At 44.8% G+C, this 20,064-nt stretch overlaps 1 protein-coding gene across 3 annotated transcripts in view; it reads right to left on the reverse strand.

Moving 5' to 3' along the window:
- Positions 1–19,147, reverse strand: part of SNX29 (sorting nexin 29) — a 2,314,491-nt gene extending 2,295,344 nt beyond the window's left edge. Inside the window, exon 1 of one of the 3 annotated variants that reach the window (XM_069645593.1) lies at positions 18,740–19,143. The gene's annotated coding sequence lies outside the window, so the exon portion shown is untranslated. Of the gene's footprint in view, positions 1–18,739 lie in introns of all 3 variants that reach the window. The other 2 variants (XM_069645591.1, XM_069645594.1) reach the window with 2 other exon arrangements.
- Positions 19,148–20,064: the final 917 nt, after the last annotated feature.

Genomic DNA, 20,064 nt, shown 5'->3' on the forward strand with positions numbered 1-20,064 from the left:
TTCATCCAGATGCGTCTTTAAACCTGCGCATCAATTGCTTTCTACTGAATTTCAGCGGTCACTCAGTCTGGGTACTTAACATTTCTGCTACCCTGTGCAAATCTTGTTAAAGCACCGCCTTCTTCTGTGCTTGCTTGGCTGCTAGGCCGCCTGGTGAGTTTGTGCACTGTGCTGTCCCTCCCGCCTCATTCTCTCCCCCTTCTACATGGCGCTATCTCCCCATCTATTCTAAATGCTGCTCCATCAACTATCCTACCTCGCTCACAAATTCTGGAAGAAAAAAAAAGCTTAAAGATATCTCCCGCCGTCCAATCCAGGCCTCCCTATTGCAGACACCTACATCCATGCTACTTCCAGGCAGACTATTTCTGGCATCTTTTCTGCCCCTTCCCTGGACCAAGGCACTCCCTACCTGGTCTCCATGTTCTCCCCTTCCCCTCTTCACCCATTAATGGTGGCACTAAATGGGGAAGTGCTCTTGGCATACTTCTCATCCTCTAGGTGCATCATTAATGCCTACCGTAATGGCACTATAATGGCCCAAATTTCTCAACCTACTCTTCTTCTTGAATGGCACCTGCCCCCTCATTAACTTCCTCCCTTCTCCCTCTACCCCTCATTCCTACTCTCCTCTAACCTCTCCACAACCACTGAGAGGAGTACCACGCTCCTTTAGCCCTCCCCAGAAAACTTTCAAAGGTGGTAATCAGCTTCACTTAGCTACTCTGAATGCTCGTTCTGCTATCAAACACTCCTTTGACATCTGTCACATTCTTGAAGACTTCAACCTTGACCTCCTTGCCCTTACCAAAACGTGGTTCAATGCCAGCTCCGTCACTGCTCTCGACACACTCCTTCCTGGGTGCTACAAAATACTCTCCAAACCCAGGCCCAAACAGCCCAGAGGTGGAGTGGCTCCGATTTTCCCTCAGCAAGTCCCTGCTTCCATCATACCTATTCAATCCTACTCTTCTTTTGAATGCCTGGTCTGTAGGCTCGGGCTCTCACCTACTCTCCCTTTCACCCTTGCTACCATCTACAGGCCCCACCCCAGCTCCATCTCTCTCTCCTCTCTGAATGGGCCGAACTCACCTCCTCCCTCTTGACCTCTTCTTCCAAACTCCTCCTCCTCCTCCTCCTCCTCCCTCTCGGTGACTTCCATGTCCACCTCGACTCTCCTGAATCAGCCACTTCACAGTTCTGTGACCTCCGACTCCCTCTCTCTCACTATTCTTCCTTCCGGTCTGACCCACTCAGCTGGACACACTACGGATGCCTTCATCTATGGAGACATCTTTATCTCTACCTGGTCACCACCCCCACTCCTGGTATGACCACTCTATCCTCTCCTCTCCTGCTTGGGGCCCCTCGAATCTCTATCTGAGCCAACCCCTGCACTGTCAGCCTCCTTCGCCGTCATTCGACCGATGAAGCCAGTCTCAGTCGCTGCTTTTGCTTCCACTCATCCCCACTCCCACCCATGCTTCTGACTCTCCCTCTGACTCTTTCCTTGCTAACCTGCACCTCTCCATCTCCAACACCATCGACATCCTTGCCCCAGTCATAAGGATCCACCTGAAACCTGCCTCCAAGTACAACGGCTGGTATGACTCCCATCTGGCAGACTTTGGGTTCATCCTCTGGAGCAGGAGAAAAGCCAGATGGTCAAAGTCAATATTGTTTTTCTATCCGCTCCAAGAAGAGGGCCCGCATCCGAGACTGCCTTTCTGGAGTCACTAGCAACACGGCTGAACTTGCCAATCCACTTGCAGTCTCCTCCTCTCCCCTTCCTTCCCAGGCTCTCTGCACCGATTTGGCATCCCATTTCACTTCAAAAACTACATCCTGTCCTCACTCTCCTCCACCCGCACCTCCACTCCCACCTCCCTTGGCTCCCCTCCCTCATGCCCATAGCACTGGATGACGTTTCTAAAGTTGTACACTCTATGCATATCGGTGGTGTTCCAATGGTAGATGTTAGTTCAATAGTGCGCCCTGACGAAGGCTACCATCAGTTCATATGACCGAACTAGATATACCTTGTCGTCAAAACTACATTTTTGAAGATACTGTGTAAACCTGTACTCGTAGTAGGCACAGCACTTTTTGGATAGCACCTTCATATTGATTAGTATACACTGCTTATGAAATATAGATGGCTATGAACTACATCTAGCAGTATTTGATAGGTTGCTTTTAGATATATTCTTTGATATTTTTTCAATGTTGATATACATGTATTTTATGATGTTACTGTGTGAATGTAAAACACTTTATCAAAAACATCATAATAGAATAAAAAAATAAAATGTTATATTTATTTATGAGACCCTCTCCACACCACGTTTATTTGAATCAATTATTATTTGAATAATTGATCTACTTACCTGTGTGACCTTGTCTTGTTCTCTCATATAAATTGTTCCCCTTGTCCACGGTTTAGGGGATATCCATCGATTTGCTCTTACAACAGGCAAGGTTACCAGTGCAGAGGAGGAAGGCACAGTGGGTAAGGGAGCCAGTGCATAGGAGGAGGGAGGCACAGACAGAAGGGGAGCCTGGCCATAGTGAGAGGTGAGGTTAGAGAGTCGAGGGAAGAGCCTGTCAAAGAGATGAAGGTTGCGGTAAGGACCCTGAATCATGATGGGTCCATTGAAATAAACACCGATGATGACTCTGGAAATGGCAAAGAGGTCAAGGAGAACCTCCCAGTGAATGCCACCATTAATGGGAGAAGAGGCGATAAAAGCTGACCATGTAGAGAGTCCATAGGTCAGGTGTGTTGTGCACCCTACCTTAAAAAAAAAAATGTCTGCTTACCCTTACTGCCCGGCTAACTCTTGCCTCATCGCTACCACCCCCTTACCGGGTAAACTCATGGAGAAGTTGGCCCTCCCCAACTGTCAGGAGAAAGGGCTGGTGCAAGAAAGGAGTGTGCAAAAGGCAGTAGAGGTCTGTGGAATTCACAAATTCAACTCGAACTACATTTCCCAGCATTCTTTGGGGAAATTGTAGTTGCGGGCCGTGCGGCCGTTGACACAGCTGGTAAGGATTAACAACCGTTTATAAGTAGTAACGGAGCCACGGCAGGTGTGGCTTATTTTGTGTATCGAAGCAGGAGCAGGCGAAGCTATGACGCAGGCAGCAGCATGTGAAAACTCTTTACGGAACACGGACTACCGGCGGCGGCAGAATCCACTTTAGAAGCTGAAAACTGCTACGTCCGGGAAGGCTCGCGGGCCTCCCGGACTTGAGTTAGGTACAGGGCGAGTGGCGGCGGGCAGAGTCACGCACATAAGGGTGTTATTTGCTGTGTGTGGAACGGCACGCTTACCGCTCGGACATAAGTAGTTTGTCCTTGTTTCTAGTATCCTGCTGCCTTGCAAATTCAGTTCTAGAAGTTTGCTCGCTCGCTAGTTTAATTTATCAATGCAGGTGGAAGAGCCATTACTGCATTACATGACAGCAAAGCATGTTCTAAAATCAAAAGGGGCATATGTTATTTGTTATTCATGTTGCTGCAAATACGTTCAATGTTTCATGTTACGTGGTCATACTCATTGTTTTCTGTAAGCCCACGGGCCATGTGTTTGTTGATTCATTGTGGGATTTTCTCCCAAGTATGACATGTGCTGGGTATCATCTATGTTTTGTGTTTATGAGGTCATAGGGGCAGGTCTAAGACTATGGTAGATGCACGTATTAAGGCGTTTCAAATCTCAGGTCTATATGCTGTGTATGGTGTGCCTGATACAGGTGTAGTGTTCAGAGGAAAAATAGGTAGGGTTTTTTCCCGTTGCTTCCTCTTGTCCTATCCAACATAGGTTTTCCTAACTCTCTTACCGGTGTTCCTATTTTCCCCCAACCCTATCCACAACCTCTTCCCAACTCCTCTTCCCCCCCATTGGCTGCCACGTGGTGTCCTGTTTATTCTATCAGGTGCCTGTGCCAACCACGGGTGGAGGGTCGACTTCATTCGGCTTCTGTGGTTCGGGAGAGAGTGTCGAATTCTCTTCCCTTGTACTGAGTACTATTGACACCAATTGAACCTTCATAATGAACGCCCTGGTTGACTCCATGACTATCAATCTGGATTTCGGGCATCCAGAGGCACAGACACTGCTCTCAAACACCCTTGAAGACATGCTCGCAAATCTTGATTCCAACTCTCCTGCTGTTCTCATTCTCCTCGATCTCTCCCCTGCCTTTGACACAGTCAACCATTACATCCTTATAAAACAGCTCCGCAATACCCTCGACATCACAGATGCAGCACTGGATTGAATAACCTCTTTCCTCACTTACTGCCCCTCCCAGCTGCAGCTGGGTCCCTTCTCCTCCACCACTGCACTCTAACTGCGGCGTCCCCCAGGGCACAAACCTATCGCCATGGCTATTTAATATCTTTCTCGTCCCTTATGCTCACCTGATCCCATCCTCTCCTCATTTCCAGTGTTAGGCTGACAGCACACAGCTTTCCTTCAAATGTTTCTCTACTACCTCTTCTTCCTCCTCGCTCATCACGGTTTGCCTTTCAGCTATCCAGGCATGGTGTGCAGCTAATGACCTTAATCTTAATACCAGTAAAACGGAGATCCTTCTTGCTGGGACACCTGCGTCCTGTTTCCCTCCAACCCTCTGGCCGCCTTCCTTGGTTGGGCCATCTACCGTCACCATCCTGTGAGGCCAAAAACCTTAGGGTCATCTCTGACTCCCATCTCTCCTTCGACCCTCACATCTTCGACCTTTCCAAGAAGGCTCATTTACAGCTTTGTCTCCTTGGAGGCATTCTCCCTTTCCTCACCTTTACCCAGAAGCGCAATGCTTCCAGCCTCTTCCTCAATCTCCCCCTTTCCTCCCTACACCCACTTTACCTAATCCAGAATAAGACTGCAAGACTGATCCTTGGCCTCATGGCCAAGGATTGCATCTCTCCAGCCCTATGATATCTCCACTGGCCCCCGGTGGTGGCAATAACCAAATTAATGACCCTCTGCATCATCCACAAGGATTTCTGGGGCCTGGGAGCATGCTATTTCCAACTTTCTCTCCCTAAATACTTCCCTGCTAGAGCCCTCCAATCCACTAACTCCAACTCTCTGCTTGTGAAACGCTTCTGCAAGCGGAGAAGAGTGGGTAGCAGGACTCTCTTCCGCTGGTGCCTCTCTTTGGAACAGCCTCCCTCCCCCTCTCAGACTTGAGCCAGACCTCCTTAAATTCAAGAAACTGCTCAAAACTCAGCTTTTCGCTAACTCTTTCCCTTCCTTGCTAATCACCCCATTGCCAGAGACTGGTGGCTTGGACCTTCATGAATCTCACAAGTTACCAGACCCCTACCCAGTCGACAACAGCACCCCCCAACCCCCGCCAGCAGTGCCCTCCCTTGTAGGCACCCTTCCTGGAGGCTGTGCATCCCACACTTGGGATTCCTCGGCCAAGCACTTAGCCTGCAGCTTCCTCCCCTGGTTCCCCTTAGTACTTCCCTCCCGGGCTCTCAACAGAACGTGCTCATAACCATTTTGCTGTATAGGCGCCTAACAAAGGCTCAATAAATCAAATTAAATCAAATCACAACTGAAAATAGCCTTTAATGTATGTCAGTATGAAAACTATCAAAATCTCCAGATTGTTACGAGGGACTGTACCACCAGAAAACATAAATGGTCAGATACAAAATATTAACAAAATAACAGAATTCATTCAGTCAGGGTGGCATTCTCTCGGCTATTCAAGTGTCTGCTACTGTCCTTACCGGTCCGTTTCTCAGACACGGTCTCAAAAGGGACTAAAGGTGCTGGTGAGGTCCGCAGGTAAATGGTCACCAAATGGATACAATAGCTTCACAATTTGACATAAATATATAGCTACAAAAAAAGGAAAGCCAAGAGAATTTTAAAAAGTGAGAAAGAGCTGTTGTCATCTATGGGGACAAAAGAAAGATGTCAAATTAAAAACCAATATAAAGCGGCATAACCTAAAATTGCCAAGAGATGTTAAGGATTGTGGTTACTAAAAATGCTGCTTCATTCTAGAAAATGATCAATATAGAAACTAATAAATCAGTTTTCTATCATCTAATTGCAGAGGAGGTACAGGCGTGTAATTTAACCAGCCTCAATGTACACCCTACATGCTTTATAGAACCCAGTAATTTAGGTATGTGAAGTAAAACCATTTGGGACAACCTAATCTCAGAAAATTACCTATTTGAGAGCATCTGTACTTTAAAATCTTTTACTGTGCCAGGTCCAAATTGGTTATGTAATCACATTTCTTACAAAGAGATCCTATTATTTTGTCAAGAATATTACATATCCTATTAGAACACCCTATCCGGTGTTTAGCAATGTTGATTGGTCAATCGTCAGGCTATACGAACTGGTATAGCCCGCAGATGGTTTACAGCCCCAAATCGAGTTATAATTACTTACCTTTTTCCGGCAGATCTGCCGGCACTGGTGTATGTGAACACTTTCACATACACCAAAAGCAAGCAGCATTGAAGCTGTGGTGCATATGAACACATTCATACACACCAATGCAAGCAGCTTCAACGTTGTATTGTGCAATGTCGCAGCTACTTACTTTGGTGTGTACGAAAGTGTTTATATACACCAGTGTTCTCAGAAGCATTTTTGTAAAACAACAAATATGTCGTTTTTACAAAAATGCTGCTGAGATTTCAGGATTGCGCCTGTTACGACAAAAACCAGCGCAATCCTGAAGGTGCACTCTTGTGCACTACCAGGACGCCCAGGCCCACTTGAAAATACTGGTGGAGCCTGGCCGTCCCGATTTGGCACAGTGAATCCTGCTATTTAGCAAATTCACTGCGTCAAGTTCAGAATCGGGCCTGAGGGTGTTATAATAGCGTTATAGACCTGCAGCGAGGGCCGTACCGGGCGTTATGGTCCCTCATACCTCGTTAACCTCTGTCTTCAGGGCTCATAACGCCCAGTACGGCCCTCGCTGCAGGTCCATAAAGCTATATTCAAACGGCTTTTAAAAGCTTTAAGAGACTAGCTTCTTGTGCCACTGCGATCATTATCCCAATTTATAAAAAAGGCTTGAAGGATAATCCACATAGTTATCATCCCATTACATTGCTTGACGCGGACAGCAAGGTTGTGGCAACATTTGTTTGAGACTATCTTACTGTCTGGCTTACTAAGTAGGGATTGGGTACAACTATAAATGGCTTGATATATTCTATTTGCCAGAGGGAAGCATTTGCCAAATCTTTCTCATTATAACATGGCTAGCCTGGATCTAACTACAGAATTTGACAGCGTAAACGGGCAATTGCTATGGGTGAAATTGTCCCCGTGGGGTATCTCTTGATTATAATACTGATTCACCAGTATACCTACCTACAAGTTTGGCATAGTAATGAAGGGCATGTTTCAAAAAAGAAACGCAACGTCTACAGGTTTTATGCAAAGATTTATTTGCCCCCTACACTTATTAATTTATATTTGTCTGATATGGATGACTCTGTGGGTCGCAGTTTCCTTGTTCTTCCCCAAAGCTGCAAGCTATTACAATCAGGTTGGTAGCATATGCCGAGAACATTCTTTTGGACGAAACTCTGATTGGGCTTCAGAGGTCCCTAACAAAAGTGGAAAATGACCTCGATAAACAAAATCTTAAAATTAACACTGAAATCCAAAGTGATTCCTTTTTTTAAAATGAAAAACTGCTCCCTGGTGACTAGATAGCTCCTGCCTAGAGGTGATTCAGGAGCTTTGTTACTTGGGTTTTCACATCTGTAATCAAAAAAGGGTTTCAGCAATTAGCCACTGTGTCTGCTACTGCTCAAAGTCATTACGCACTGAAGTTAGTCTTTGTTGAACCAGTTTCAATTTGTAGCCTTCTGCAACGACAAACAAGTAAGGGACCGCGGAACAGTCATAGTTGCATCCTGAATCTAGATAATGTTGGGTACCACAACATTACAACATTCGTCCATACATTCCTTACATCAGGATCGGGCACAACTGATTCTAGCAAGGGTGGGCTGCACTACATTGCACTGCTCCTCCTCCAACAATATTTCTCCCCACAGCACCGCTTGGAGGTAATATTGGCAACATCTGGCAACTACCAAGCATTGTGCCACTCAAGCGATTGTGAACCAGACACAACTACAAAACTATAGGTCCCCACAAGGGAAGATTAAACCAAAGGTTATCACTGCGAACCCACCACATTATCAACTACAAAACCACAAGAGCCCACAAAGGGAGGCAACTTTACAGGACCCCACAATGGAAGATGAAACAAGTCACCACAGAGAGGCATCTGCCAGGGTAAGCTGGATACAACTACCACTACAAAAAAATAAGGGAACCCACAAGGCGAGAGAGACACATAGGAACCATTTAGGGAAGACCTAACCACAGGTCACCTCAGGGAGGCTCTCACCAGTGTGAACCCAACACAACTAACCACTCGAATTCACTCCGACGGTCAGGGTTAGGCCCCATATGCCAGCGGTAGTCCCAGATAGCCTGTGCTAGATCACAGCCCACAGAGATACTCTCGACCCCGGTGTTATCCCCTTCCCCCTCGAGCAGCCAGACCTGTAATAGTCCTCCTGCTGGGATAGAGCCACTAGCACAACAGACCCTATTGTAAAAATACCACGCACAAGGAACAACTAAAACAGAAGAAACGAAGTGGAACAATCTCACACCACCACATCCGGGAACAGAGGCATACCAATGGAGGAGAACTACATGCTCAACAGGAACAGGTCCATCCGCCAGAACACAACTAAAAATCACTCTACCAAACACCCTACCCCTCAACCTACTACCCACTCTGACAACCATCCACCCCCAAGAACCATAAGCACATTAGCAGGATAACTGAAAACCCAGGGGAAAGATAGGGAACACAGAATCAATCACCACAGAATCAATCACCAACACCACATTCATCAAAACAAATTGGCACGACAAATGGTACTATCAACATTGTCAGGAAGACTACCTTGAAGGAGACATCAATCCAATACGAAACCTGGCAGAACTACCCAACGAAGAAACAGCATCAAAAGACCTGAACACACAATACGTGTGGAAAAAATGACCACCACAACCACCAAAAAACACAGCCAAAGACCAAACAAACCGCAAGAAACAAAAAGATACACGGCAACCTAGTCAACACCAGATCAATGTCAAAGCACACAACAGAAATATAGAAACTGCTAAGCGATGGAGGGTTAGACAGAAACCTGGCCAACTAACTGCAAGGTAAGTGTGTACGACCAACTACCCAACAACTTCAAACTTAAGCAAGTCAACAGGGAAGGAAAATGAGGAGAATTTGCCGTAGCATACAAGGCACAGCTAAAAACAACAATAGCAGCAGCACAGTTAAACATCCCACATTTTGAATCATCCCACATTTTAAATCACTCATCCTACACTTCAACTTAGATCCACAAACTGACCTAACATTTCTACTCATCTACAGGCCACCAACCTACGACACGTTCATAGATACCTTCGTGGATGTAGACATAGAATTCAACATCTGGTTCGAAGAAGAGAACATCAACTCACTCAAAATAAGTTAAACAACTAGTGACAATGCATCCAAGACAACTGGTGAATGGAGCAACACACACAACAGTGCAATCTTCTGCAATAAAAACCTGATCAGAACTGCACCTCCAATGCAAATCCTCTGGAACGACCACCTGATTAGATCATTTGTGATCCAACCACCAGCGAGGAAACCTGACAACCCCCCTAATAATCCTCCAATTCTGAAAAGAAACTGGAGAGCCATTAACAGTGTGGACCTAAACGCGAGACAGGAAGCTACAAAACCATCAATCACCATCCTAGACTCAGCCAGCATTGAAGAAACAGACAATCCAAAAATGGACAGTGAAAAAACACTAGATTACACTGTACCAGAAAAACCATTCACCGCCTTACTAAATAAATTAATGGCAAGTAAGATAGTTCACGCCCCATCTCAAACCACTGAAAAAATCTAAAGAAACATGGAGGAATAATACAGATTAGACTATACAAAGCCGAAATACTCCAAGCAAAAAAGACATACTGCAACAAACTGATCACAAAATCAAGCAACACTGAGAAAGATATTCAACCTCATAAAACGAGCTAAGAAACCCATCAATGGGCAACAATGCAGCAACCCACATGCAAAAACTATGTGATGACCTTGCTGACCACTTCAAGAACAAAATCACTAACGTGTAGCAAATCATAGAAAGCAAGGAAAAAAGCACCATCAACAACCTCAACAAGCCAACAACTGAACCACCCACTAAACTACCTGACGCCAATCTCGGCAGATAAATTCAACAACCATGTGAGCGAAGCAACAGAGCAGGCTCTCCAGCAGACCCCTGCCCACCAAACATCTATAAGACCATCCTCACAAAGAAAATACTTGCAGAATATTACCTCAACTTCAACCACTCACTATTAACAAGAGCTATACCACAAGCCTTCAAATCGTCCGACATCAAGCCACTCCTTAAAGATCCATCAGGGAATACGGAAGACCTAACCAACTACCGACCAATTTCCAATATCCCATACCCCGTGAAAATACTATGTCTACTAACAAATATTGGAACATGTAGAAAACCATTGGAATATGTAGAAAACAATCGGTTGTTATACCAGACCCATAAAAGCAACAAACTGCACTACTAGCTATATGGGACGATCTAAAGACCAAAGCAGACGCCACGCCAATTCAGCACTAATACTACTCGATCACTCAGCAGCCTTCGACACAGTCAACCACAACACACATTAAAAGACTAGAAAATATTGGCATCAGCAACACAGCTCTCCTCTGGCTAAAATCCGTCTTGACAAAAACAACGGAAACAACAAGGATAGCGCCATTCAAGTCAGCACCTCGGAAAACAACAAATAGTCCGATATGGTTCATCGCTGTCACTGCTACACTTCAACATCTACATGACGCCCCCCCCCCCCACTGACTAACCTCATAAAAAAATGGCCTCACCTGCTACAACTACGCAGATGACTCAAATCAACTATATGATCAATGCCAGTGAAGAACAAAATCCAACACTCGCTAACTGCCTCAACGAACAAAACCAGTGGATGATCACCAACAACCTTTAACTCAACCTGGACAAAACAGAAATCATGATTGTACTCAAAGACCTGTTGGACAACCATCACATTCAATGGCCCATCGAGCTGTGAAACCCATCAAAACCATCCAAAGTGGTCAATAAATCTTGGAATCCAAATGAACAACAGGCACAAGTCAACGCAGTAGTTAAGAAATGCTTCTTCCGCCTACACAGTCAAGAAGATACTTCCTTTCTCCTTTACACACAACACTAAAAACTCACCTTCATCTGCCTCGTCATGTCAAGAAAAGACTACGCCAACAGAATCCATCTCAGAATGCCAGAATACCATATGGGAAAGCCACAATGCAGCAGCAAGACTACTCCATAGACTCAAAGAGAACATCACCCCAGTGCTGACAACACTAGATTGGTTACCAGTCAAAAAACGAATCTCCTTCAAAACTCTCTGCATAACACACAGAGCAATCCATGGCCAAGGAGCAGAATTCTTACAGGAAACAATCTGCATCACAAACCAACACAACGCATTTGCTTCAAACTGAAACCATACACAAGACAACAATTCTGGGGAATGGGCATTCTAGTCCATAGTGGTGAAACTGTGGAACTCACTCCCAAAGGAAATAAATTATAGAAAAAAAAAAAGGAGTTCCTGCTGGAATCGCCTAATATATTAACCGATTCATATAAACATTTCTTTTAGAACATTCATCTTTTAGGCATCATAATGAATATTGCGAGTTCATGAATAAAAACTCCAACAATAAATGTATTTATGAATTCATCAATCATTTGAAATGTTATTTATAATCGTGTAAACAAGATGCATTTATAAATTTGGTTAATTCAATAAAGTAAAAAAAATAAATCTATATACAAATGGAGTCAATACATACAATCCATATGAAAACAGATCAAGCTGTGAAAACTACCCAGTGTGAATAACCAAAACACTGCTAAAGTAGACCAATCCAAAAAGACACTATAAATAGTCAATGAAATCCCAGGGTCGATGCTCAAATACAAGTTGTGCTTAACGGTCATGATGAAATATGCCACCTTCACTAGAAGTGCTTTTTGGCAGGAAATACAAATAGATCACCTAAAATTCAGGAAAGTGTAAAAACATGGCTCTTTAAACGCACCAAGCTGAAGAAATTGACACAAGTGAGAGGTTTTGCCACTGCAATGCAAGAGAAATCTTCAAAACTAGACCACCCAAAGACAAATTCGACCCCAAATTTAATAGGAACAAGACTAACCCAAAGGGTTAACACAATGCAAAAAAAAAAAAAAGACAAGACAACTCCCGACTAACCCACTAAAAACTCTCTGCATACCCACCACACAACACAGAAGTAACATGATGCAGACCTTTGACACCCAAACTACAGGCACTCTACACAACATCCAGAATGCACAAACACCAGCATACAGCCACCCACAAAACATCACACAAATGTCAACCAACTAAAATCATGTCAGTACACAGTGACCCGTTTTCCAAACTGTAGCTACCAATAGGACTACAAAGCTCTTGCGCTTTTCCCTCTGAACCCCACTAACCAACCACCCCAATGACTTTCGTTGACAGATCCACCGGAGCACCTGGACACCATGAACTAGCAGTGGTGTGCAGTACAATACAATAGCATAACAATAATATGGTGGAAAAGTAATTGGCCCCTTTTATTTCACTGATGAGCAGTCTATTCCTGAAGGTACGGATGTTTTCCTTAGTACCTGTGATCAACTTTTATAAAACTAAGATATCATGTATCACATATGGTTTGGAATGAAAACCAACTAGTTATTTACGTTGGTTAGATAGGTTAGAAGGGAAGCTGTGGGAGCATGTTCCCAGACTCCCTAAGGCTCTTCCTATCGCTCTAACGCATCGTGAGCTGGGACTACAATAATGGGACACTACTATTACGTGGTAAACACTATGGCTGCACATGCAAAATTGTACAAGCACCCAACGGTTCCCTAATGAAGGATTTGACAAAAGCTCGTGAGGACCACGAATTTGCTCCCTAGCGCTGATCATAAATACGTTTTGAGCCATTAATCGAGGAGGTAAAAGGACAACATAATCACGAAGATTCTGGAGAAAAAATAAAAAATAACTTGGGTAGGTACTGAAATATTTAACCCAATTTCCTTGTCCGTGCCGTTTTCTGAAATTGGGATTAAATGGTTTGCCTACATAAGAGTGGGCCCACTTAAAAGAAGCATTATTGTAGGGGCTGAGATGCAGTAGACAAACATTAAAGCATTTGATTATATGCTGCCCCACCTTCCAACGGAAACGGATTGCTCTCCTTTCACATTATATACACAATATCGAGATTTTAAAATCAGACGTCTTATGGGATCGGCTATTACAAGGCTGACAGATTTCACTCGATTAGTTTTGATACAATATTAGTAAATATATTTTTAATATAAAATATTGTAAAGTTATTTATCCTTTTCTTTTTAATAAATGTGTGCATCTTTCATGAAGTGCTGTGTGTATGTATGTACATAACAGGTATTTTACGTAATGTTTAATTTTAACCAACACATAAATACTTTAACTTTTCTGCAAAAACTCCTCTGAGATTGTGCATCATACACTTAGAAAAGAATCCCGGTTTATAACTGGAGGCACGCTGGGCATTAACAGAAACTTGCCAGCATTTATTCATGTCTAAACATTAGGCAACTAACAAGGAAAGCGGGACCAGCAAGTTGCGATTTTCCAAAAATTACAAATTGCTTTTGCAATCAGAAAGCAAGCATCAGAATCTCCCCATATATCCATTACCTTCTTTATTAATGTGTCATAAATCAAAGAGTGACAAGAAATCCAACCAATCTTAATGGCAACAATATCTAATGAAAACATCTACAGTCAATGATCAATTATTCCCAACAAACATTTACACAAGCTACAATCCCTAAGCCATATGAACACTGAAATAACACGGTTTTAAAAGCCGAAATCTCTTGGTTTCAAGTAAGGAAAATAAGCAGATCTCTAAATAAATATGAGCAGTGTTACTGTCAAGAATCACCCTCGCTCCTGGAAACTCTGGAACTACAACCCATTAGTTTTTGCCATCGGACACCAATATCAAGATGGCCGCCGGCAGGGGACATATTAGGAAAACATCAAAAAGACATGAAGCCGACTAGTGTACTAGACGCGACCAGCAGGGGGGACTCATCGCATTTAAACATAGCACAAACCACGGATCTCTTTGTTGCTACTTTTTAGTGGTGTGCTCCCTGGATCCTGCTCCTCACACTGTCAACGTTGCCGTAGACTTCCCTCGCTGAAGTATCCCGATCCCCTCTCTTTTCCTGCTTTCCCTCTCACTCTAGCCAGTCCTCCAGTTCTTTCTCACGCACCTTGCGCCTTTCCCTTTCTCCCTTTCCCATCTGTTTGCTGCCTCCTCTGCAGCTATCCCTCTTATCCTCTTGGCAGCTTCTAACATCCTCCTAGCTGCTACGACTTCTGTCTCTTCAGCATAATCGCATGCCCGACACGTTCAGTCCTCCTCCCCCCCCTTTAACTGAAGACGTGCTCTTGACGCTGTGGTTGCCACTCTCCTGCTACATTGCACTCTCTGCCTACTTATTCATTTGTTTAGAGACTACAAAGTTTTTCCTTGCCTTCGTTCCTTGCTTCATTTCCCACCCTGTTTGTTTTTTCCATCCTCTTCAAATTTCTCGCACAATTACTGCTCTTTTTTGTGTGCATTTCACAATAGTTGGATTATTCTGGACCATTACTACATCCACTCTCCACTGTGAATCTCTTCAAACCCAGGACCTCATACACCCGACAGATCAGGACAGGACTATGCATAGGGTTTTTTTCCATTCCTTGACACTCTGGTTCTATTCAAGGGTCTGAAAGGGAGAGGGATTATCCTATTGTCATCCTAAACTCCTCCAACAGCCGCAGGTCAGTGTTTAAACATTCTAACTGTGAAAGTTACTGTTATAATGGATTCCTGAACTCTGACCTGGTGGACAGAGGTTCAGAAGGCCAGCCTAGTTTCTTGGAACAGGGCAACCTTCTGGACAAGCCAGACCAATCAAGGTAGCATTGGCGGCAGTCAAGACTAGGTCTCAGAAGGGGTGAGGTGTGACAAAGACCTCTGTATGAGCACAGAGTAAACGACGCTAAAGATATATATATATTAAAAATACATGTACATGTATTCAAGGCCTTTGAACTCAAACACAAAGCAATTATTCACAGTAATAAATCAAACCAATTCAACACTACTATAACACATATATACAATACCAAGTGGCCTAAAGGGTGAAAACACAGAATGGGTCCACAACCTAAAAGGAAAGGAAACAAACAGTGCAAATAAAGTTTAGGCAGTTCTTCATTAATCAAAGTCTAACTGAGAGGCAATCCAGTCCCTACGAAGAGTGGAGCCTTGCGCTCAAAAGTACTTTCAAACGCTGGTGCACGCGAAACGGGGCCTCTTGCAGGGGCTGTTGCAGCTCAAGAAAGTGGGTGAGGCAATGATGAACAAGTTCCCACCATTTGTAGAGGGTCTCCCCAAGAGGGCAGATCAGGTTCCAGGAGGTGGGAAAGGGACGGTAGCACAGGCTACTCACAAGGTGAGTGGCTCTCAGGGGACACTTGTGCGTAAAAGTGGATGGATGCGCTGGGGGCCACTGTGAAGGATTGCAGGTACTCCCCGACCCCCAGCGCACTCCGGACCAAACTTTGCCACTGTCCCGCCAGGGAATCATCAATATAACTTCACCGCTGAACGACGCTCAGACGAACCACTGCTGGATTTGAACCTGCAACCGAAGTGGACTCGACTGCCGATTTATCCGCTCCTGGTGGATGGATCAGGCCAGTTTCACTGCAGCAGGCTTCAGGGACAGAGGGACACCGCAGCAAGGCACCTGAAATGTTTGTCACCGCGGCTGGGCGACACGGTAACCACGTGTACTCCGGTACGGGCACTCTCTCTTTATTCAGACCCGGGAATGTCAAGTGTACGAAATTCGGTGTGAGTGCCGTGAACACAGATCTTGCGATGTACCAAGTTTCAAGGGTCTCCTAGAAACAATGGTGGTTTCAGAGCAAAGGCCCTGCGCAAGCTGGTCAGGCCACTGGTTGGCCCAGGGACACTACCGAAGAGGCTTACTTGCAGGCTTGGATGAAGGTGCCCTGAATAGTTGACCCCACTATTCAAATGGGTTGAAGCGCCTTTGCAGACCTTCTGGTGAGATCAGATGCAGAGGGGTCCAGCGGGACAACAGCGGGCTCAGGGTGTCAAACCTTCCAGTGGGTCAACAGCGGTTCCTCGACTCGGCTTTTTAGTTTCAGGATACTTGGATCTTATCCTAGGTTCAGTGAGAACTCAAGAGATCGACCTGGTGTGGATGTTCGAGGCCTTCTCTTATCCAGAATCTCCTTTGCGCCAAAAAGAAGAGAACCCAATGGGAGATCTGCTCACATACAGGCACACCAGACATGGACCAATCGCAGCCCACAGTGGTCACATTCAATCCAGCACACCAGATTCTCTGGCACCCAGGATGTGTAGTGGCAATCGCAGCCCACATCCTAGAGGCATACACAACAAGGCATGCAGAAGCCCGCAAAAGCTTGGCGTTTCGCAGGAGAATGCATGACCAAATGAGGACTGACCCGGGTCGGCTCGACCAGGAGAAGGCAAAGGGGCAAGATGGCCAGAGGACAAGACAAATTAACCCTTGTGGCATGGCTATTTTGGAGCCAGGCCACCTTCCTGTGCCAACCGCGGTTTGCATGGCAAGAAAGGGTTAAAAATAAGTGAAAAGATAAGCTGCCACCAGCCCTGTCCAAGGCACACCCGCATTTATCCTAAAAAAAATCCTTTGGGGAGTCTAGGGCCTTTGGAAATGAAAGGAAGACAAGCGCACTGTACTTAAGGTTGTAATAATTTGCAGAAAGGTTGCAACATTGAAACGGACTAAGGGAAACAAAGTCTCTCAGTACTGTCTTTAAGGGCATGTCAGTTTCCCCATAATAAAGTGAGTGAAAGCCCAATGGAATGCAGTTGAAGGCTGTGCTGCACTGGTAAAAGTCAGACTATAGTCTTTAAACCGCAGCAAAAAGTTGGTGGGTACACAAATGGAGTGAAAATTACACATAAATGGAAAACTCTCCTAACACTTATCCATTTTGATGGCAAATGACCAGTACTTCATTATACTGACTAGTGGGATGTTTAGTAGTCCTGTGGGCAGGTACAGGATAATGTACAAGTTGGACACTTAATTTTGTGACCAATAAAGTAAGTATGAGGAACACAATTTGCCAAGCTTTTTGGGCACTGCGACACTTCACATTGTTTAAATGAGAGTACACCCAAGTACTTCACAAACACTACAATAAATGCTGTCTAGCAACACTCATAAACCTAACTCCACTAAGTGATGCTACCAGTACTTGCCACCTGCCTCCACGCCACATCAGATGATGGGATCCCAGAGTGATTTTAAGTGGCAATGACAAACTTCACTAATTCACTTCCATGGCAATGGTGCTTCCGATTGGTTACGTATGGTTTGGACCGGATCCTCACGAAATAGGTTTTAAAATTGTACAGACTCAAACAATTATTTTAAAACAGGTTCCCACGATTGGTCTAGTGGGTCACCCCAGTATATGGTTTCCTTTTCCAATACTGGTGTTAACTCAGCCAGAAATAATCAACTTTCCACTGAATAACATTTGAAGGGATAACTGTTTGGAAGGTCACAGCAGGGCCCAAGTATAGAGACGTGATCTTGCGAGACCACGGTACTGATGGGGGCGGCTTGGCACGCAAAGGAGAGGTGAGCGGTCCAAGCAGACTTTCCCCGGTGCTCCTCCTTTTTCTAACTGGAACATCATTACAATATTAGAAGACTGGCTCACTATAGACACTCATTTAATCACAAGGTCCATTGGCAGTGAAGTAACTGCAGGACATTAACCTGGACTTGCTGGGCAACATACCGACTGTCATTTCATTGTTGATTTATATCTGTGCAAATAAACCCTCCACCTCTAATCAACAATCTGTGCAGAGTTTTGTGTGAAGCCACTACACTAAAAACATCACAGTGAAATGTTCATCAAACCCTGAACAAGAGAGGGTACAGTCCGGAGCTTCGAGAAGGCTGGTCTAATTAACGTTTCCTTAGTTGCTAGTTTTGGAATTCCCCGGCAATTATTTACACAGTCTACATTGAGCATAAGGAATCCACATGTTTAGGAAGGCACACGGTAAATACAACTAGAGACATTTACTAATTGTCCTTTAAATGGCACTTTTTCTTTTTACTGTACCAAGTTTTATGTAGATCATTAAAAGTGGAGACGTTTTTGAACTCACTCTGTGCCCACGTAGCATTCACCCATTCCTTCATCCATTTATATGCAATCGTACGCTTAAGCATACAGCATCAACCGACACTGAAACGCTCTTCTGATATCTGCTGCTTCTGCCCGATTATCAAAGGTTAGAGTGCATTTTTGCAGACTTAATCTGGCGACCCAGGTGACGGCTGCATACGTTCAGAACATTTCACTCTTGCCCCGCTACTCACCGGACACTAACACTGTGTGCGAGTGGCGGGCACAACAAGTCATGAACGGCACGGCTGGGTCAATCTTCTAGAGCCAACAGCGTCCCTCTTCGGACTCCCCGGTAATTCAAGTTCCTCCTCATCTCTAGCGCACCGGGTATAAGCATTGACAGGCTCGAGCGTACTCCACTGCCATCCAGCATTGGGCTAGGGCCATGGCAATTAACTAGCCCTCTGCTTAGCTACAGCGTTTGTATCACGTGCTTTCCACGTCCAGTCACGTGCCCACTGTGTACATCCTGCTTTTTCAACTACGGCGGGCGCGTCATCTGTCGGCATGAAGGAGTAGCAGGAAAAGCAGCTGTAATGAGATGCTTCCGTCTAAGTTAACAGGTGTTCGGTGCAGTCGCAAACAGCAGTGGCACTGACATACTTATTCTGCGTTCAGATCGGATGAACTTCAATCGGGCAATGAGGGAGGGGGTAGCTGAGTGGTGCTGGGAGGGGCCAATTCAGAAAATAGGCGGGGCAAACTTGGAGGCTCCGCTGGTATTGTTCTGCATCCCCCTCCACTCCCCATGGTCTAGTGTGGGGATCAAATAGTACATTTTGAAGTGCAATATGCAGAGAGGTCATTTAAGTCTTTCTTGAAAGTAGCAGCTTTAAAGTTTTACTGCACAAACACAGTAAAACTTTAAAAGTGCTAATTTCGGGAAAGGCTTCCCTCACCTCTCAGCCTAACAAAATGCAAGTGCGCACATCCAGGGGTGCACATAGCATACATGCCAACCCTCCCGATATAGGTGGGAGACTCCCGAATTTGAGGTTAAAAATATTGCTATTTTTCACAGTCTCGCCCCTAAAATAACTGTGCCCCAATGCATTCCTATGGGGAAATATGCATCTCCCGATTTCCCTGTAGAAATCTCCCTCCCAGGTGCATCTGAATGTTGGCATGTATGAGACATAGGTTAAAATGTTTACGGGGCTAACCCTTCAAATGTTGGGAGAGGAAGTGGGGGGAGTGGCAAACTTACTTGTGTAGGGGCATCTAAATTCTTTATGCATTGTAATGAGCCTTTTCCAGTGCAGCTTCAATATTAAAAGCAGTTAACGCTCCTTTAGCCTGAAAACACCCACTTAAGGACTGCAGTGAGAATGAGCTGTCTCCTGTCCCTAGCCTTCCAATCACTCTCCTGGCATTTAAGTACTAACCCCACATCACGATTTTAATTCTAAAAATGTATGCATATGAATGCTGGTGCTAACAATGAAATGCTTCATGTAATCCAGGTTTCCACAAAGCACTTCAAGGGAACAGACCTCTGGTTTTCTGCATTTCATAA

Source organism: Ambystoma mexicanum, chromosome 2p, assembly GCF_040938575.1.
Source record: "Ambystoma mexicanum isolate Mex_15411 chromosome 2p, UKY_AmexF1_1, whole genome shotgun sequence".
In the NCBI taxonomy this organism is placed as follows: Eukaryota; Metazoa; Chordata; class Amphibia; order Caudata; family Ambystomatidae; genus Ambystoma; species Ambystoma mexicanum.